Raw genomic sequence first — 17,246 nt, forward strand, 5'->3', positions numbered from 1 at the left:
GCGAGAAGCCATTCATCCTGATAAACTCACATAAGATATACTGTACTGATCCTTTCTCTGTGCTTGGATTTCTTTTTAATGATGTGCTTGCACATTAAGTACGGGCTACACAATACTGAGGAAGTTGGAGTGGGGTAAGATCGCCTATTTAATAACACGTTTCCTTTAGAAGGATCATTGCTTCATGTTACAGAGGAAACAGACATAAAACTAAATCCACACCATTAGTCCTTGTGTTGTATTTCTTTTTGTATGTATATTTTTTACAAGGTTTGGAGTTGAAAAATCAGGCACTGATTCAAAGAATAAATAGATTTAATATGCAATTTTTAACACTAACGTAGGCACTAAATAAATGTACAGTGTACAAATGTTTATTTGAATACTCTATTTTAAAATTACTTCCAGTGTTTCCCTGTGTCGTTCAATGGAACATAAAATATCCACTCCATATAACACTTAATTTTTCTATTTCCTATTCTTTATTGTTATTATTGAAATTATATTCTTTTAAAAGTCATTTCCTATTATTAATGGTCAATATCATTCTTTTAAAAAATATACACTGGTCCAAAAAGTATTTATATAAACAAGTGTTTATCTGACATCCCCATTTGGAGGTCTCCAAGCATTTCAATATGTCAATAACTGAGTCCCTGTTATTCCTAATCTCAGATCAGCTCCATTCTTCCAATTGTTCAGACTGCCATCCGAGATGCCTCTCTTCCTCTCACACCCACATATAATCTTTTAGCAAATTCTGCAGGCTTAACCTTGGAATCCAGAATTCAGCTACTTCTTACTGTCCCCATTCAAGTCATCTCCTTCTCTCCTGAATTATTACAATGGCCTCACTGGTTTCCTTGCTTCTGTTTTTGACACCTTTGATCTACTTAACACAACTGCTGAAATGATTCTGCTAAAACACGATATTGGGCCACTCTTCTGCTCAAAACTTTCTAGGGGCTTCCCCCTCTGACCTTATCTCCTGTGACTCTCCCCCACTCACCCCACTCCAGCCACAGGAACTTCGACTGGAATACTCTCCTTCCCAGAGGGCTGCATCACTAGCTCCCGTGCTGACTCAGCCTCTACTCAAGTCACCCTCTGGGTAAGGCCTTCCCTGCGTGTCACCTAAAACTTCCTGGACATCTCCCCCGACCTTGCCCTCAAGACCCTCCATTCTCCTCTCTTTGCTTCAGTTTTTATTTAGCACTTAGTAAGATACCATAAATTGAATTGCTTTATGTTATTTGTCTATCTCACCAATAAAATGTAAGCTCCAGGAGGGTAGCAATTTTTTTCTCTTTTGTTCACTGTTCTATCCCCAGGACTTAGAAGAATAACCAAAATACAGTAGGCATTCAATAAATATGACAGGGTGGGGTGCATGGTTCACACCCATAATCCCAGTGCTTTGAGAGGCTGAGGCAGGAGATCGCTTGAGCCCAGGAGTTTGAGGCTGTGGTGAGCTATGCTAACCCCACTGCACTCCAGCCTGGGCAACAGAGTGAGTCCCTGTCTCCAATAAAGGAAAACAAATAAATAAATGAATAATAAACATGTCTGTATTTTGTGATCTCACCAGAGAGTCTGCAGAGATGAACAAAACTCATATCCTCACCAGCTGTGACAAACACTGCAGTGACCTCCTCAAAAACACACTGTCTTCTTCCTTATTCGCCTGTAGAAACTCACCCTCTTCCCCTCAGGAGGTGAATCCCAATTAAGAAAAGCCACTTGTGACAAATAATGTCTACTCTGATAATAAGAGGCAGGGCCTAGGCATGGGTATATGATGTAATTATGACCAGTGAAGGTGACAAGGAAATGTGGGAAAATAGCCATCTTTCAACCATGAAGAGTGACATCACCAAGTCACTCAAGACGGCAGAGTAGAAAACAGAAAATACCATGTGGGACACTAATAAGATCATTATGACAATTCATTAACTGCCAATACTCCAAATTTGTTGTTGAGTGAGAAGACACACCCTTACTGTTTCCGTTACTTGTAGTAAGGCCTTCTATTACTTATATTTTTATTAACACAGAAAAGTTTTTACGAATATTCACACAGTTTCCCACAATGGGTTAAGTTAAACTAACACGAAGTTGGACTGATTCACCTGGTAGAAGCCAGGTGTTTTCCCTTTCTTCATGCTGCATGCCTAGACAACATGTCACATGACAATGAAACAAGATATTTCAATGGAAATCATATTTTCTCACAGGAATAATATGTTATAAACAGGGCTTCCTCTTAATTAAGAATTGAAAATAAACATATTACCAAAGCAAAGGCAGTACAAATATAGAGCTCTAATAAGTTAAATGGTAAAATTATGCTCCCAATGACGACATACTTAACAATGTTCTACAGAATGATAAGTGCTCATTCAGAGGGAGGAAAACGTAGAAGGAGGGAGAGAGCAGGTTGGGTGGTAAGGCGGGAAGACGGGAGGTCCCAAGACCAAATAAATTCAGGAAATGATTTAAGTTAAAATACATCACTACATTCCCTTTCTATGTGTATACACTCTGGAAGGTGGTTGGAGGATCACTACCTTCCCTTTCTATGTGTGTACACTCTGGAAGGCAGTTTGAGGGTCACCACATTCCCGTTCTATGTGTGTACACTCTGGAAGGCGGTCGGAGGATCACTAAATTCCCTTTCTATGTGTGTACACTCTGGAAGGCGGTCGGAGAGTCACCACATTCCCTTTCTATGTGTATACACTCTGGAAGGTGGTTGGAGGATCATCACATTCCCTTTCTATGTGTATACACTCTGGAAGGCACTCGGAGGTTCACCACATTCCCTTTCTATGGGTATACACTCTGGAAGGCACTCGGAGGATCACCACATTCCCTTTCTATGTGTATACACTCTGGAAGGCACTCGGAGGATCACCACATTCCCTTTCTATGTGTATACACTCTGGAAGGTGGTTGGAGGATCACCACATTCCCTTTCTATGTGTATACACTCTGGAAGGCACTCGGAGGATCACCACATTCCCTTTCTATGTGTATACACTCTGGAAGGCAGTTGGAGGGTCACCATATTCCCTTTCTATGTGTATACACTCTGGAAGGCACTCAGAGGATCACCACATTCCCTTTCTATGTGTATACACTCTGGAAGGCGCTCAGAGGATCACCACATTCCCTTTCTATGTGTGTACAGTCTGGAAGATGGTTGGAGGATCACCACATTCCCCTTCTATGTGTATACACTCTGGAAGGCGGTTGGAGGATCACCATATTCCCTTTCTATGTGTATACACTCTGGAAGGTGGTTGGAGGACACCACATTCCCCTTCTATGTGTATACACTCTGGAAGGCGGTTGGAGGATCATCACATTCCCTTTCTATGTGTATACACTCTGGCAGGCGCTCGGAGGATCACCACATTCCCTCTCTATGTGTATATACTCTAGAAGGTGCTCGGAGGATCACCACATTCCCTTTCTATGTGTATACACTCTGGAAGGTAGTTGGAGGATCACCACATTCCCTTTCTATGTGTATACACTCTGGAAGGTGCTCAGAGGACACCACATTCCCTTTCTATGTGTATACACTCTAGAAGGTGCTCGGAGGATCACCACATTCCCTTTCTATGTGTATACACTCTAGAAGGTGCTCGGAGGACACCACATTTCCTTTCTATTTGCATACACTCTGGAAGGCGCTCAGAGGATCACCACATTCCCTTTCTATGTGTATCCACTCTGGAAGGCGGTTGGAGGATCACATTCCCTTTCTACGTGTATACACTCTGGAAGACACTCAGAGGATCACCACATTCCCTTTCTATGTGTATACACTCTGGAAGGCACTCAGAGGATCACCACATTCCCTTTCTATGTGTATACACTCTGGAAGGCACTCAGAGGATCACCACATTCCCTTTCTATGTGTATACACTCTGGAGGGCGCTCGGAGGACACCACATTCCCTTTCTATGTGTGTACACTCTGGAAGGTCCTTGGAGGGTCACCACATTCCCTTTCTGTGTATACACTCTGGAAGGCGCTCAGAGGTTCACCACATTCCCTTTCTATGTGTATACACTCTGGAAGGTGGTTAGAGGATCACTACCTTCCCTTTCTATATGTATACACTCTGGAAGGTGCTCGGAGGACACCACATTCCCTTTCTATGTGTATACACTCTAGAAGGCGCTCGGAGGATCACCACATTCCCTTTCTATGTGTATACACTCTGGAAGGTGCTTGGAGGGTCACTACATTCCCTTTCTATGTGTATACACTCTGGAAGGCGCTCAGAGGATCACCACATTCCCTTTCTATGTGTATACACTCTGGAAGGCGCTCAGAGGATCACCACATTCCCTTTCTATGTGTATACACTCTGGAGGGCGCTCGGAGGACACCACATTCCCTTTCTATGTGTGTACACTCTGGAAGGCCCTTGGAGGACACCACATTCCCTTTCTGTGTATACACTCTGGAAGGTGCTCAGAGGTTCACCACATTCCCTTTCTATGTGAATACACTCTGGAAGGTGGTTAGAGGATCACTACCTTCCCTTTCTATATGTATACACTCTGGAAGGTGCTTGGAGGGTCACCACATTCCCTTTCTATGTGTATACACTCTGGAAGGTGCTCGGAGGACACCACATTCCCTTTCTATGTGTATACACTCTAGAAGGCGCTCGGAGGATCACCACATTCCCTTTCTATGTGTATACACTCTGGAAGGCGCTTGGAGGGTCACTACACTCCCTTTCTATGTGTATACACTCTAGAAGGCACTTGGAGGACACCATCATTCATCTGAGATGCTCCCACTCATCTCTGAAGTAATCCTAGGTTCAAAGTGGAGGAAGGAAGTAGGTCAGTGATAGTTTGACCCAAAGGGGGTAATTTTGAGTCAAAGGGTTTTGATTTTTAACTCAAAGCCAAGCCGTTAGTAACGAAGCCAGAACTATGACTATCCAAAACAAGAACTCTACAAATTCTCACTACAACCACCTAATAAACTACATACTGCCTCATCATAAGTCTTAAAAATTTTGAAAATTCTAATAAACTCCTTGTACTATCAAGTAACTTATTGTAGACATAATAGGACCAAAATAGAAGATATTTTTTTAAACTTTCCTATAGGATAAACCTAACTCTATCCTTAACACAGTATCTGTAATATACAGTAATTGTTTAGTTATCAGTAGTTTTAGTAGCTGTCATTTTTGAAAAAATATTTGGATGAATGATGGCTGTAAAAAAAAAAAAACCGTTCGAAGTCACTGAAAAAAAGTAGGGATTTCCTTCAAAACCTTCTCACCATATTCTCTAATAGTAAACAAAGGCATAAAAGTTATTCTGTTGGTAAAACTTCAAAAAGCAGTAACTGAATCAATTTAACTAAGGACTTTAGTCCAGAGAGGAAGAGAGGATGTCTGCTCATTGTAAGGTTGACTACAGAGGTCTACTTATCTCAGATCCAATCCTTGCTTCCTTCTGCTCTCCCCTGGTCATGCTACATTCAGGAAATGAAGCAGGAGATGCAGCAGAAGGGTGAGTTAAGACTGGAATTAAAAGTCTGAAGCCACAGAAGGACCAAAAGATGTGTGTGATGTAAAAATGATTTTACAAAAAGATAAAGCAGTCTGTTTGATTTCAAATATGGTTCTTTTAAATAATGGGCCACTGACAAAGCTGAAAAATTAAAATGATCACTGGGCACGGTGGCTCACACCTGTAATCCCAGCACTTTGGGAGGCCGAGGCGGGCGGATCACGAGGTCAGGAGATCGAGACCATCCTGGCTAACATAGTGAAATCCTGTTTCTACTAAAAATACAAAAAATTAGGCGGGCATGGTGGCGGGCACCTGTAGTCCCAGCTACTCTGGAGGCTGAGGCAGGAGAATGGCGTGAACCTGGGAGGCGGAGCTTGCAGTAAGCCCAGATCACTCCACTGCACTCCAGCCTGGGCGACAGAGCGAGATTCTGTCTCAAAAAAAAAAAAAAAAAAAAAAAAAAATACTGCAGACTATGTGCCAGGACTGCGTTAAATGCTTAACGCAGGCTTAATTCCTATACGGCAATTCTCAAATAACTCTATGAAGTTATTCCCATTTTACAGATGAGAACACTGAGCCTTAGGGAGGTAAGGTGATTTGCCCATAGTCAACAATAGTAAGTAAGTGGCAGAGTTGGGGTTCATACCTAGATTATCTGGTATGAACACATCACAGCCTGTGTCAACTTCAATCCATTTACCCATAAACACTACTTTGGCTGAAATGCAGTTTATTAAAGATTTTAAGTAGCCTCAAGTATACTTCTATACTCTAATGGTGACTTTCAACATGGAATGTAAGTTTTAAAACAATTATCGAGTGGGTTATTGTCAGTTATCATGATTAACTTTTATTAATTAGACACAAGTAAATACCTGTTATAATACTGTTAAGACATACATTATCTCACTTAATTATTATTTATAAAATAGAGATTATCCAATTTTACAGATGAGGCTCAGAGAAGTTGAGTGACTTTCTCAGTTAAGGGGTAAATCTGGGATTCAAACTCAAGTCAGTGTGTTTCACAGTAAGGCATTCCACAATCGCTCCCCAATAAACCTCAACAGTGTCAGATCAATTGCCTTGGTCACCTGGTCTCCTGATCATTTCATGAAAAATTAACCATCTGTTTATAAATCATTCATCAAATTTCTTGTTCCTAGAGCTATGCTAAAGACACAAATATAATTACAAGTCCTTGCTGGACCCCACTAGACTCTTTAAATAAAAATATGTTCCTAGGGTAATCTAGATTCTGGCAATTTCTATTGCAAATTCACCAAATCCCTTGCTTTTGTTACTACTACAGCATAAACACCCTGATTTTTCCTTCCTGGAATAAAGCCTGTTAAAACTTTTTGCAGGAAAATCTCTAGGACTTTTTAAGTATCAAAAAGCTGAGGAAATGTTGGTACTTTAAAATAAATCCTGACCCAGTAAGAACTGGCACTGAGCCTTTTATTTTCTTGCAGTCAGCAAAACTACAAACCTATAAAAATTCAAATAGTAGTTAAGGGGCATGCATTTTGAAGTAGTTCCATATGTGGTGAGTCACTTCCAAACTCATGCTTTATACTGAAAACTTTTTTTAACCTGGATATGTAGGCAGAAATCACTTTTAAAACCTATCACAGCCATACTATGAAAGGAAAAGCAAGTCCATGTGGGAGTTTACTAATTGTTTCCCCTGAAAACTGTTTTCCTGGGGGGAAAAAATGAATATTATTATTGACTCCTATGTACCACCTTGCTTTATAGTTCAAACAAATTCAGAAACTGTTTTTCCTAACCCAGTATTGATCTACATCTTTGCAAAAACGAAATGAAAGACAGGTTAATCATCCAACAAACATAATACGCAAGTGTGTATGAGAAGAGGAGAGCTGGAGGAAGTGGAAAGAACTAGGTCAGTAGGTGGCAGATGTTAAGTGGTTCAAACTTGAAAGGAATCCTAAAAGCATGGACCGAGGTTTGTGGAAACTCTTAAAAGTAAATGAAAATAAAAAATAAAAATAAAAATGTGTGGAAGAAAGGTTCTAATTAGAAGGATGTGCGATTAAGTAAAACAGTAATCATCCAAAAACCTATTTTTATTTTTTTGAAAAATACATTAGAATTAACAATATTGTCCATAACACATTATCTTTCTATGGCATTACACTGATGTCAATGCACTTTATGTATTTCCTCATTTATTCTGCATGATATTCTTATGATGTAAGATGTATCCTCATCTTACAGATCCAAAAACTGAAGCTCAGGTTAAATGATTTACTAAGAGTATATGTGAAGATGCAGGGCTCAAATATACATCTTAGGATTCTAAAACCATCATTTTCCATACTATTGTATTTAACTGTGGCTGTTACAGTAGCTGCTCTTAATGCCTACTCAAGAGGTAAAAGAGAAATATACCCTTTGTTTTAAAATTATTTTTAAAAATAACAATTACCTCTGCCTTTTCTGAAAACAGGAATCCTTATATCTCAAATAAATGTTTTCTTTTAAAATACAAGTTTACAAGGTAATAAGTAGTATTCATGTGATAAGTTTATCAGAAACAAGTCTAAATGCCTAAGCCAATTTAAACAGTTCACATTTATTCATTTCATACAATGTTGCTATAAAAATAAAGTCTGTATAATTCTCATTTTACATTAAAGTAACCAAGATGAAGAGAGATTACACTAATAAAAAGTTTAAAAGCTAAGAAAATAGCTTTCTGTGGTCACCAGACTAAGTTTAAATTGTATATGACTTTTTTTTTTTTTTGAGACAGAGTCTCGCTCTGCTGCCCAGGTTGGAGCGCAGTGGCGCGATCTCAGCTCACTGCAACTTCCACCTCCTGGGTTCAAGCATTTCTCCCGCCTCAGCCTCCTGAGTAGCTGGGATTACAGTTGTGTGCCACCATGGTGGGCTAATTTTTTGTAGTTTTAGTAGAGACGAGGTTTCACTGTGCTGGCCAGGCTGGTCTCAAACTCCTGACCTCGTGATCCACCCGCCTCGGCCTCCCAAAGTGCTGGAATTACAGGTATCGTGATGTATATGATTTTCTAACAAATACTGTAATGATGCTTTTCATCCTTAATAGAAATCCATGGGAGTATTTAAATAATATAATAATGTTAACAATTTCTTATTTTCTGAAATTATTGTGAAAACGGCAAATTAGCAGTAACTCAGTAGAGGAGTACCACTATTAATACAAACTGCATGCCCATGTTTTTAAAACACTTATAAAAGTAACTTTAATAACACTCCTTGTGAGGTTATATCCATTTCTATGACGATAAACAGGCTGTCTTTCAGAATTTTTGTCTGTGATATGAATAAAGCCAGAAGATCAATATTTTTTTAACCCACACTGGAAAAAAAGGCTGAATATTTTCTAAACTTTATGCCCTAGATAATAAAGTAAGGGCTGTGTATACTGCCCACATAATCTGGGTGGCCAATAAAGTTAACTTCCCAAACCTATTCAGTTGCCAAAAGGGTATCCCAATGGCACATCATATTTTGTTACAGTAAGGAAGATTGAGAAACTATAATCGTTTCCTCCTCCCAAATTCAGTTTCTGCTACTACTCCGTGTCACCAACATCTCAGCATTTAAATACATAAAACCACAGTCAGCCCAAATGTTCAGGGTCTATGTATGATTACAGAATTCATCTTTGTTTATGCTGCTGATTCTATGAAACTCATTTCCTCCTTTAACCTTTTACCACTTCTTTCTGTGAACTAAATTTACACCCACTATCCAGATATACATGATCTTCAGCTTTTGGGGGTTTTTTGGAGCGGGGGTATCTCTGAAAGTCAGAAACTTATTTCATTCTTAGACACTGTTCTTAGCACGAGAACCATGCCCTAAACAAATGAAAAAAAAGTCATTATCCCCAATTCAGTCCCATTTAGAATCTCCACTAGCCAGACAGGCTATTTAGCAACATTTTAAAAATACTCTTAAGAAACACAATTGAAAAGGTTGGGTTTATATTTAAGAAATTTAGAGAAATCCGTGAAATGATTCTTTTTTAAAAATATCCTGTACCCCAATGTGAATTAAATATGAAAAACTAAGGATAAATTTTGGGAAATTAACAAAACTTTTATCTTTGAAATTGTTACATTCTAAGCAGGTAATTTATTACTTTCATCAAAAGCGTTCGTATTTTCTGTCGATGAACAGCAAAGAATATTAAGTCTATAGTAACTTACAAGAAAATAATAAGCAAAATTTAAGCAAAATAATAAGTAAAATTTATTTAGCTAACATATTAAATAAATTTTGCTTATTCAGGTAAGGAACATTAAAAGAGCATTCTACATATCACAGTAAGTTAAGTCAAAGAAATGTACATATTCAACAAAATAAAGCCTGAGTACTGTCATAATTACCCACATCACACTTTGCAACCTGTAAATTTCTAACACACATGCTATCATTTCATCTTCATACAAAGCACATGAAAAAACTGTTGCACAAATGTAAGTAACTTGCGTAATATAATAAAGATGAACTTTTATCTTTTTTGATCGTTTCTAAGCTTTAAAATTTTATCAGGACATACTCTGGAGTTCTGTTTCACCAATACTTTGATTTATCACCCTATATGTGGGAGGCATCAAGCTGAGTGCTTTGTAAGTCACAAATTTATAAAAGATACAACCCCCTCCATCTAGAAGTTTATAATTTTGCTGCAGCGATGAATGAAATGCTATGAAAAATAAAGGCAGTGCGAATGGCATTCATCAACCACTAGGAGAAAGTAGATGGGAGCACATGTTCCCTTCTGTCTGAGTGGCCATACAAACCACAGGATGGATGACCTTTTGGTAAAAGAAAACTAGTAGGGTTCAAAAGACATCTGAGCTGAAGATAGCAAAAGTAATGTGGCAGAATAAGAAATGTGCAATTAACATGTTTAAGGAAGGGGCAAACCAAATATTTGATCCTGAGATATGCAAAGAACCAGGTAGAAATAGGACTTGTCTTATCTTGTGAGCAAAGGTCTTCGTTCAGGGTAATAATAATTTTCTTCAGAAAGTTTTACTTTGCTGTGTAGAATGTATTGGGTAACAAAAACTAAAAGGCAAAAGACCAAATAGAAAGTTACTGCAGTAACTATCTAATAATCAGAACGTAATAAAGCCTGAATTTGGAAAATGGCAGTGGAAAGACAAAGAAACCAAAACTCATAATTCTTCCTGTTCCAATGAAAATGATTATTGACATAGTCATAATTAGGGCTGACTGCAATCAAATGTTAAATATTTAAAGGTGTAATATAAAACCAAGAACCTGCCAATACACTTTTAGGAAAGACTTTGATCACATTTATCATCTCATACTTATCCTACAATGTAATAAACATTATAACGTCCCCTTTGAATGTACTCTAGGGTACCATATACCATAACTTGATGTCTTTAATTAAATTTTTGTACTATTTTAAAAACATTTATTGTAGTTGACCTAAAAATAAAACTTCGAGAACTACAATTAGATACCACCTGTATAAAATGAAAGCCAATCTATCCTTCTCTATACAAAATTACTTTCCAAAACCTTTCGAGCTCTGCCTGATCTATACTAAGATACAAAAATATAATGTATGTCTCCTATATTTTACAGAAATAGAAGAAATCTTTTATAAATGTACTTCTCAAACTGATTACCAACATAATTTTATTATCCAAATTAAAAAAACATATATTTATACCTGTAAGAAAAATTACCTGACCATAATAATAAACTCTATTTTTTGAAAATTTCATATTTACATATTACCTTTCAAAGGGATGTGTATGTCAGTCTGATGAAAAAAACTACTTTCAAATTATTCAAATCATCCAAATGTATTGTTATGCTTATAACTTACAATTTTTGTTTTCATTTCCTTTAAATATTCCCTGCCCCAGAAAACCTATAAAGGCAAATTTTCAGAAATATAAAAAAATGTGTATCTTCTCCATGCATTCAATAAATAATTAGTCTATAAACAGGTATGTCCTCCTTCTAGATGCTCAGCCTCAGACTAGCTTCTTCAGATTTATTAGTAATGAACGCAACAGAAATTCTTGCCTTCAGGGAGTCTCAATTTTAGAAAGATCAAACAATAAATAAACTATACTTTAAAAAGAAACACAAATTTCATTGTATTTTTAAAGGTGTTAAGTGCTCGGAAAAAGAGAACAACATAAAGAGAGAAGAAAAAGAGGAGGCTTCCATTTTGAATTGTGTGGTCACCAGGGTGGGCTTCACTGAGAAGATGCCTTTTCAGCTAATGCAAGGACTTTAGTTTTATACCAAGTGAGGTGAAGGCTTTTAAGCAGAGGAATTATTTTCTTTTCTTACTACCCAATAAGAATTGAGTGTCAAAAAGAGCACCAATTTCATTTAAGAGTGTGGAGGTAGTATTATCAAAAATGTGTTGGGGGTAGGGCTGTAAAACAACCACCGTATCTCAGATCTAGGAACCAAAACAAGCACTGAAGTGTGATTATGCCATTTATTTCTCAAAGGGCTACTCCCTCCACAATAAGTTTCCATATTGACTGTTTTCACAGGTCAACAGTCCCTTATCCACATTCCCAATTTTGAATACCAAGAAGCTTTAAAACCCAATTTGGTGGCAAAATCAAACCCACATTAATGTGAGATGGTTTATAGTCTTGATTTATCCCATTTGGCAAAAATAAACATGAAGAAACATTAACCCTCAAAATTTAGGTAACCTTTAAATATCCTAAGTAATGAGAAGTCATAGGCATATCTATATGTACACATACAAACTATTTGTAAACATCCCTATTTTATTGAATATGGTGGAGTTATACCATATAGCAATTTCTCACATTCAATTAAGCCAGCCATGCTTTTAAAAAAAGAAAAACACACTTCCCCTAAAAGTAAAATTCTACCTAGTATAACAGAACCTGGAATAAGATGGAAGATATGAATCTACTGTTACAGATTTTGATTTTTTAAAGATACGTATCTGTCATTTAACATGCCCCCTAAACACTGGCTAATTGATTTATCTGATGTTCAACCAAAGAAAATGCTACTTATTTCAAAATAGAAGGAAAAATAGGCTGAAACTTACTGAAAGATAGTACTTCAGCATTTGACATGGCACCTTTCTATTGGATTTTTAAGGGTAATTTTAACTAGTCATGAACTTGACTAAAGCACTGTCTTTTAAAAACCCAAAATGTAACTCTATAGCTGTGCTGTCTAATATAGCAACCACTAGACACATGTGGCTACTGTGCACTTGAAAGATGACTAGTCAGAATTCAGAGAGCTGTGAGTCAAAACACACACCAGCTTTCAAAAATTCAGTACAGATTTACATTCTTTTTGAATGCAAAATATCTCATAATTTTATATTGACTATTCATTGAAAGGATAACATTTTGCAGATACTGGGTTAAATCAAATATATTCTTAATTTCACCAGTTACTTTTAACCATAGCTACTAGAAACTTTAACATTTAAAATTCAAACTTAAATAATGTAGCTCACATTATACTTCTAGTGAACAGCACTGCTCTATAGGAAAGACCTAGAAAAAGATTAATTTTTCAAATACTTATATGCTACAATGAATAATATCTATTTTAATCACCAAAACAATAAAAACACAAAGGTCACAAGAAACACTTGTCAGGAATGCTGAAATAAGTGTTTTGTAACTCAAAAGTATCTATTACTTTAAATATTCAAAGAGGTGTCCAAATATTCAACTAAAAAAAAAATTTCAATATACGTTACATCTGATTTGTTTCAAAATCCACTTTCAGTATTTCAATCATACGATCATAAGTACATACAGGAGGGTTTTGTGTCCTAGTTTCATTCACTAGGGTTAGAACAAATCCAGGTTTTGTGAGCCAAATACATATTATAATGGAATCAGAAAATAGGTAACTTATTTTTTAATAGACGGGAAAATTTAAATAACTCCTAAGAAACAATTTTGGAGTTTACATTAAGTCAAAGAAAAATATGTCTCTCTAATTATAAAACCTGCCATTAACAAAAGGCACACTGATTGACATTTCCTAAATATTCTTAAAAGCACTGTAAGTACCTATTACTCTAAACACATGCACACCCCACCACTCAGCAGTTCCACTCCCATGCTTACACTGTACTCATGAGAAATGAAGGCTTATTTCTACCAAAAGATCCAAAAAAGTTCACAGCAGCCTTATTTGCAGCCACAAACTCGAAAGAAAACTAAATGTCCATTTACAGTGGAATGGATAAATGGTGGTATAATCATAGAATAGAACACAGACAATTTAGGGGGAAAAAACAAATAACATACACAACATGGATGACTCTTACAGACATAATGTTGATTAAAAAAAAAACACTAATGAGTTCATACGACACGGTTCCAACTTTATATAGTTTAAAACAGGCAAAACTAATCTATAGTAAAAGATGCCAAAGACTATTCCTGTTGGACAGAGGCAGGATCAATTAGAAAATACACAAATACAATAAGCCTTCTGGAGTAGGGTGCTAGTTACTCAGACTATACTTACATAAAAAACAATCAAGCTAGCAAATAAGAGTGTCTACTTGATTACATGAAGTTACACTTCAGGAGGTTTTGTATAAAAATAAGAAATTTCTTCTTAAAAGGACCTTACGCATTATGATTTCTTTTCAAAATAATTACTTAAAACTAATTCCTATCTTGAATATACATGGGAATTTGTCGATTTAATCCTTCAGCTAAACTTTCAATTTCTTTGCAGTTTCTTTTTAATAAGAAAGAATAACTATCAACTCTATTGAAACATACCTTTAATTTTGAGATATGACAACCTTTCATGAATTGATCATTCATATTAGCATTAAAATTATAACTTCCATCTTTATAGCTAAGTGTGAATGTTTATACGAAATATTTATAATAGTTCATTCTCATCTTTAATTTGAAAAGATAACTCTAAATTCCATAAAATTCAGTTTCTGACATATAATTTATTTTACTGATACAGTATATTTTAATTTTAATTTTTTGGGTTAATTTACAGTTCTTTCACAGACCTAATTTGCTTATTTACATTTCTTATTTGCTTTTGCCTTTCCCCCGTAACCAACAAGAAGAGGAAGAATATGCTGGTTTGCCAATAAATAATAATCTTAAACACAGAGTTTCCATTTTAATAGTTCAACGCAGCATGCTGGGGAGATTAATTAAAAGACTATATTCAACCAACCCTAGAAATTCACACTGCTTGACAGTGATTAAGAAAATCGGTAAAAACCGATTTTTGTATTATTTCATATGAATAAAAATCATGAATATTCAGCTAATAAAGTTACATCTGCATTATAGTAAAAGAAAGTGGCCAATTCACTACCATCTTAACAAATACATTATTTTATTAAATGTATTTATGCATCCTTCCTTCATCTGTTTCTATTCCAAGCAAGACAGCTGGCGAAAGTTTTTGAGAAGGAAAACACAAGATACAGAGGAGGTATAAGGTTGAACATTAAGAAGGATGCCTTGGATATAGATCAAGAAGACTATGTTCACCACTGACATTAGTCAAATTGGCTGGCATATCCATATGTGGTCTATGAAGTATGCTATGGCCTGAATGTTGTGTCTCCCCAAAATTCATAAATTGAAACCATATTTGCAATGTGAGGGTAATTTGGAGGTGGGGCCTTTGGGGAGTGATTAGATGATGAGGGCAATGCCCTCATGAACAGGATCAGTACCCTTATAAAAGAGGTCCCAATAATTCTCTGGCCACCTCCACGCATGTGAAGTTACAGTGAGAAGTCAGCCATCTATGAGGAACAGGCCCTTACTAGACATTAAATCTGCTGGCACCTTGGTCTTGGACTTCCCAGCCTCTAGAACTGTGAGAAATAAACCTCTGTGGTTTATAAGCCTCCCATCTATGGTATTTGTTACAGCAGCTCAAATGGACCAAGATAAGGTACCAAAGACAAAGCACAAAGTGAGTAAGTTTCTCAACAGATGATTTTAACATAACCTTCCTTCCTAGTAATATGTCACGTGTCCTGACACTCTGGACCTACAAGCAGATAAATTATTATGCTATACCAATCTATCCACAAATGATCATGCAAAGAGAGAACTTAGCAAATGATGTTCGGAGGCAAAACCAAGTGGCCTGGCTGAGTCTGTCCATGGACCCTGATGACAGACTGATCCAAATGCAGATGGCAGCTGATCCCTACACTAGAAGGTAGAGCTGTCATAGGCAGGAAGAATTTTGAGACTGCCTGAATGTTTCAGGTATACTTCACACTGTCTTAGATAAAAAGGAACTTTATGTATCTCATTTTCAAATCAAGACATTCTTTAAAATAGTTCTATAGTAGTAAGGTAAAATGTAAATACCTCAGTATTTAAAATAGGTAAAACTGGTTTACTCTAAACCAGACGTTTTATTCGCTTACACAAAATTTTGATTTACCAAAATTGAAATATAACCTTCTTTGTGACAAATGGCATGGTAGTTTATCCATATCTAAAAGTTAAAGAAAAATAACAAAATGTGGCATAACAGTCTTACTTTTCTACAATTGGAAAGGTTTGATAACATTTTAAAAAGTGGGGCAATGAGACAAAAGACAATACCTTCTGGCTGTGTTTCTCCCAAATGTTCAAATAATGAGTCCTGAGAACAGTTCTGAAATAGCTCACAATCCAAACACTTCCTGAAAATTAAGAGAAATAAGTGTTACTTCAAGTGCACCTTATCTCAAAGAGTTGTTTTACAATGGAATTTTAACTACTAACTAAATCATCTCAAAAAACAACAAAAAGATGTATTACAAGGTAAAAAAAAAGTATTCATATTCTTCATGATACATGCTTTCTTTGGACATAGTTGTTGACCACATGTAACAAAACAGCTTTCATTACAGAATTATTTGCCAAAATACACTACCCAATTGTTTTTGTTTGTTTGTTTTTTGAGGTGGAGTCTCCCTGTGTCACCCAGGCTGGAGTGCAGTGGCGTGATCTCAGCTCACTGCAACCTCCGCCTTCCAGGTCCAAGCGATTCTCCCACCTAAGTCTCCCAAGTAGCTGGGATTATAGGTGCCCAGCACCATGCCTGGCTAGTTTTTGTATTTTCAGTAGAGACGAGTTTTCGCCATATTGGCCAGGCCGGTCTCAAACTCCTGACCTCAGGTGATCCAGCCGCCTCGGCCTCCCAAACTGCTGAGATTACAGGTGTGAGCCAGCGCACCCAGCCCACTACTCATCCGCTTTAATTTTACTGTAAAGACTGTCCCTATTGTCAATGATGTAAAAAGTTAATGTCAAAGATAAAGAGGAATTTCAGTCAAGGATTCTGGGAGAAAAAGTATTAGAATTATTTAACAGTCATTGCAGAGTTTGAAACACCTCATTTCTTTTCTGTACCACTAGGAACAGAAAATGTTAAACTCAGAATTAGAACCATACTAGATATAGAATGACACTGACATGGAAAAGTTCATACTTTCAGGAACAAAAGAGTGGATCAAAGTTTTTGGCCAGCAAGAGATGTAGCAAACAATTTAACATTGTGGTGGCTGAGGAAACTTTATTTTGGTCAACAGGCCAATGGACAGTGAAGCTAGCGGTGATTAAGGGAGGTACCATGCGAATTCCCTGATACCAC

The 17,246-nt window shown here is 36.7% G+C and overlaps 1 protein-coding gene across 10 annotated transcripts in view; it reads right to left on the minus strand.

The window, feature by feature from the left end:
• NRIP1 (nuclear receptor interacting protein 1) overlaps nucleotides 1–17,246 on the minus strand; it is a 106,244-nt gene that overhangs the window by 67,474 nt on the left and 21,524 nt on the right. For all 10 annotated transcript variants that reach the window (XM_054542839.2, XM_024239486.3, XM_024239485.3 and 7 more), the window contains exon 2: nucleotides 16,214–16,293. The gene's annotated coding sequence lies outside the window, so the exon portion shown is untranslated. The remainder of the gene's footprint in view (nucleotides 1–16,213; nucleotides 16,294–17,246) is intronic.

Source organism: Pongo abelii, chromosome 22 (assembly GCF_028885655.2).
Source record: "Pongo abelii isolate AG06213 chromosome 22, NHGRI_mPonAbe1-v2.0_pri, whole genome shotgun sequence".
Taxonomy (NCBI): domain Eukaryota; kingdom Metazoa; phylum Chordata; class Mammalia; order Primates; family Hominidae; genus Pongo; species Pongo abelii.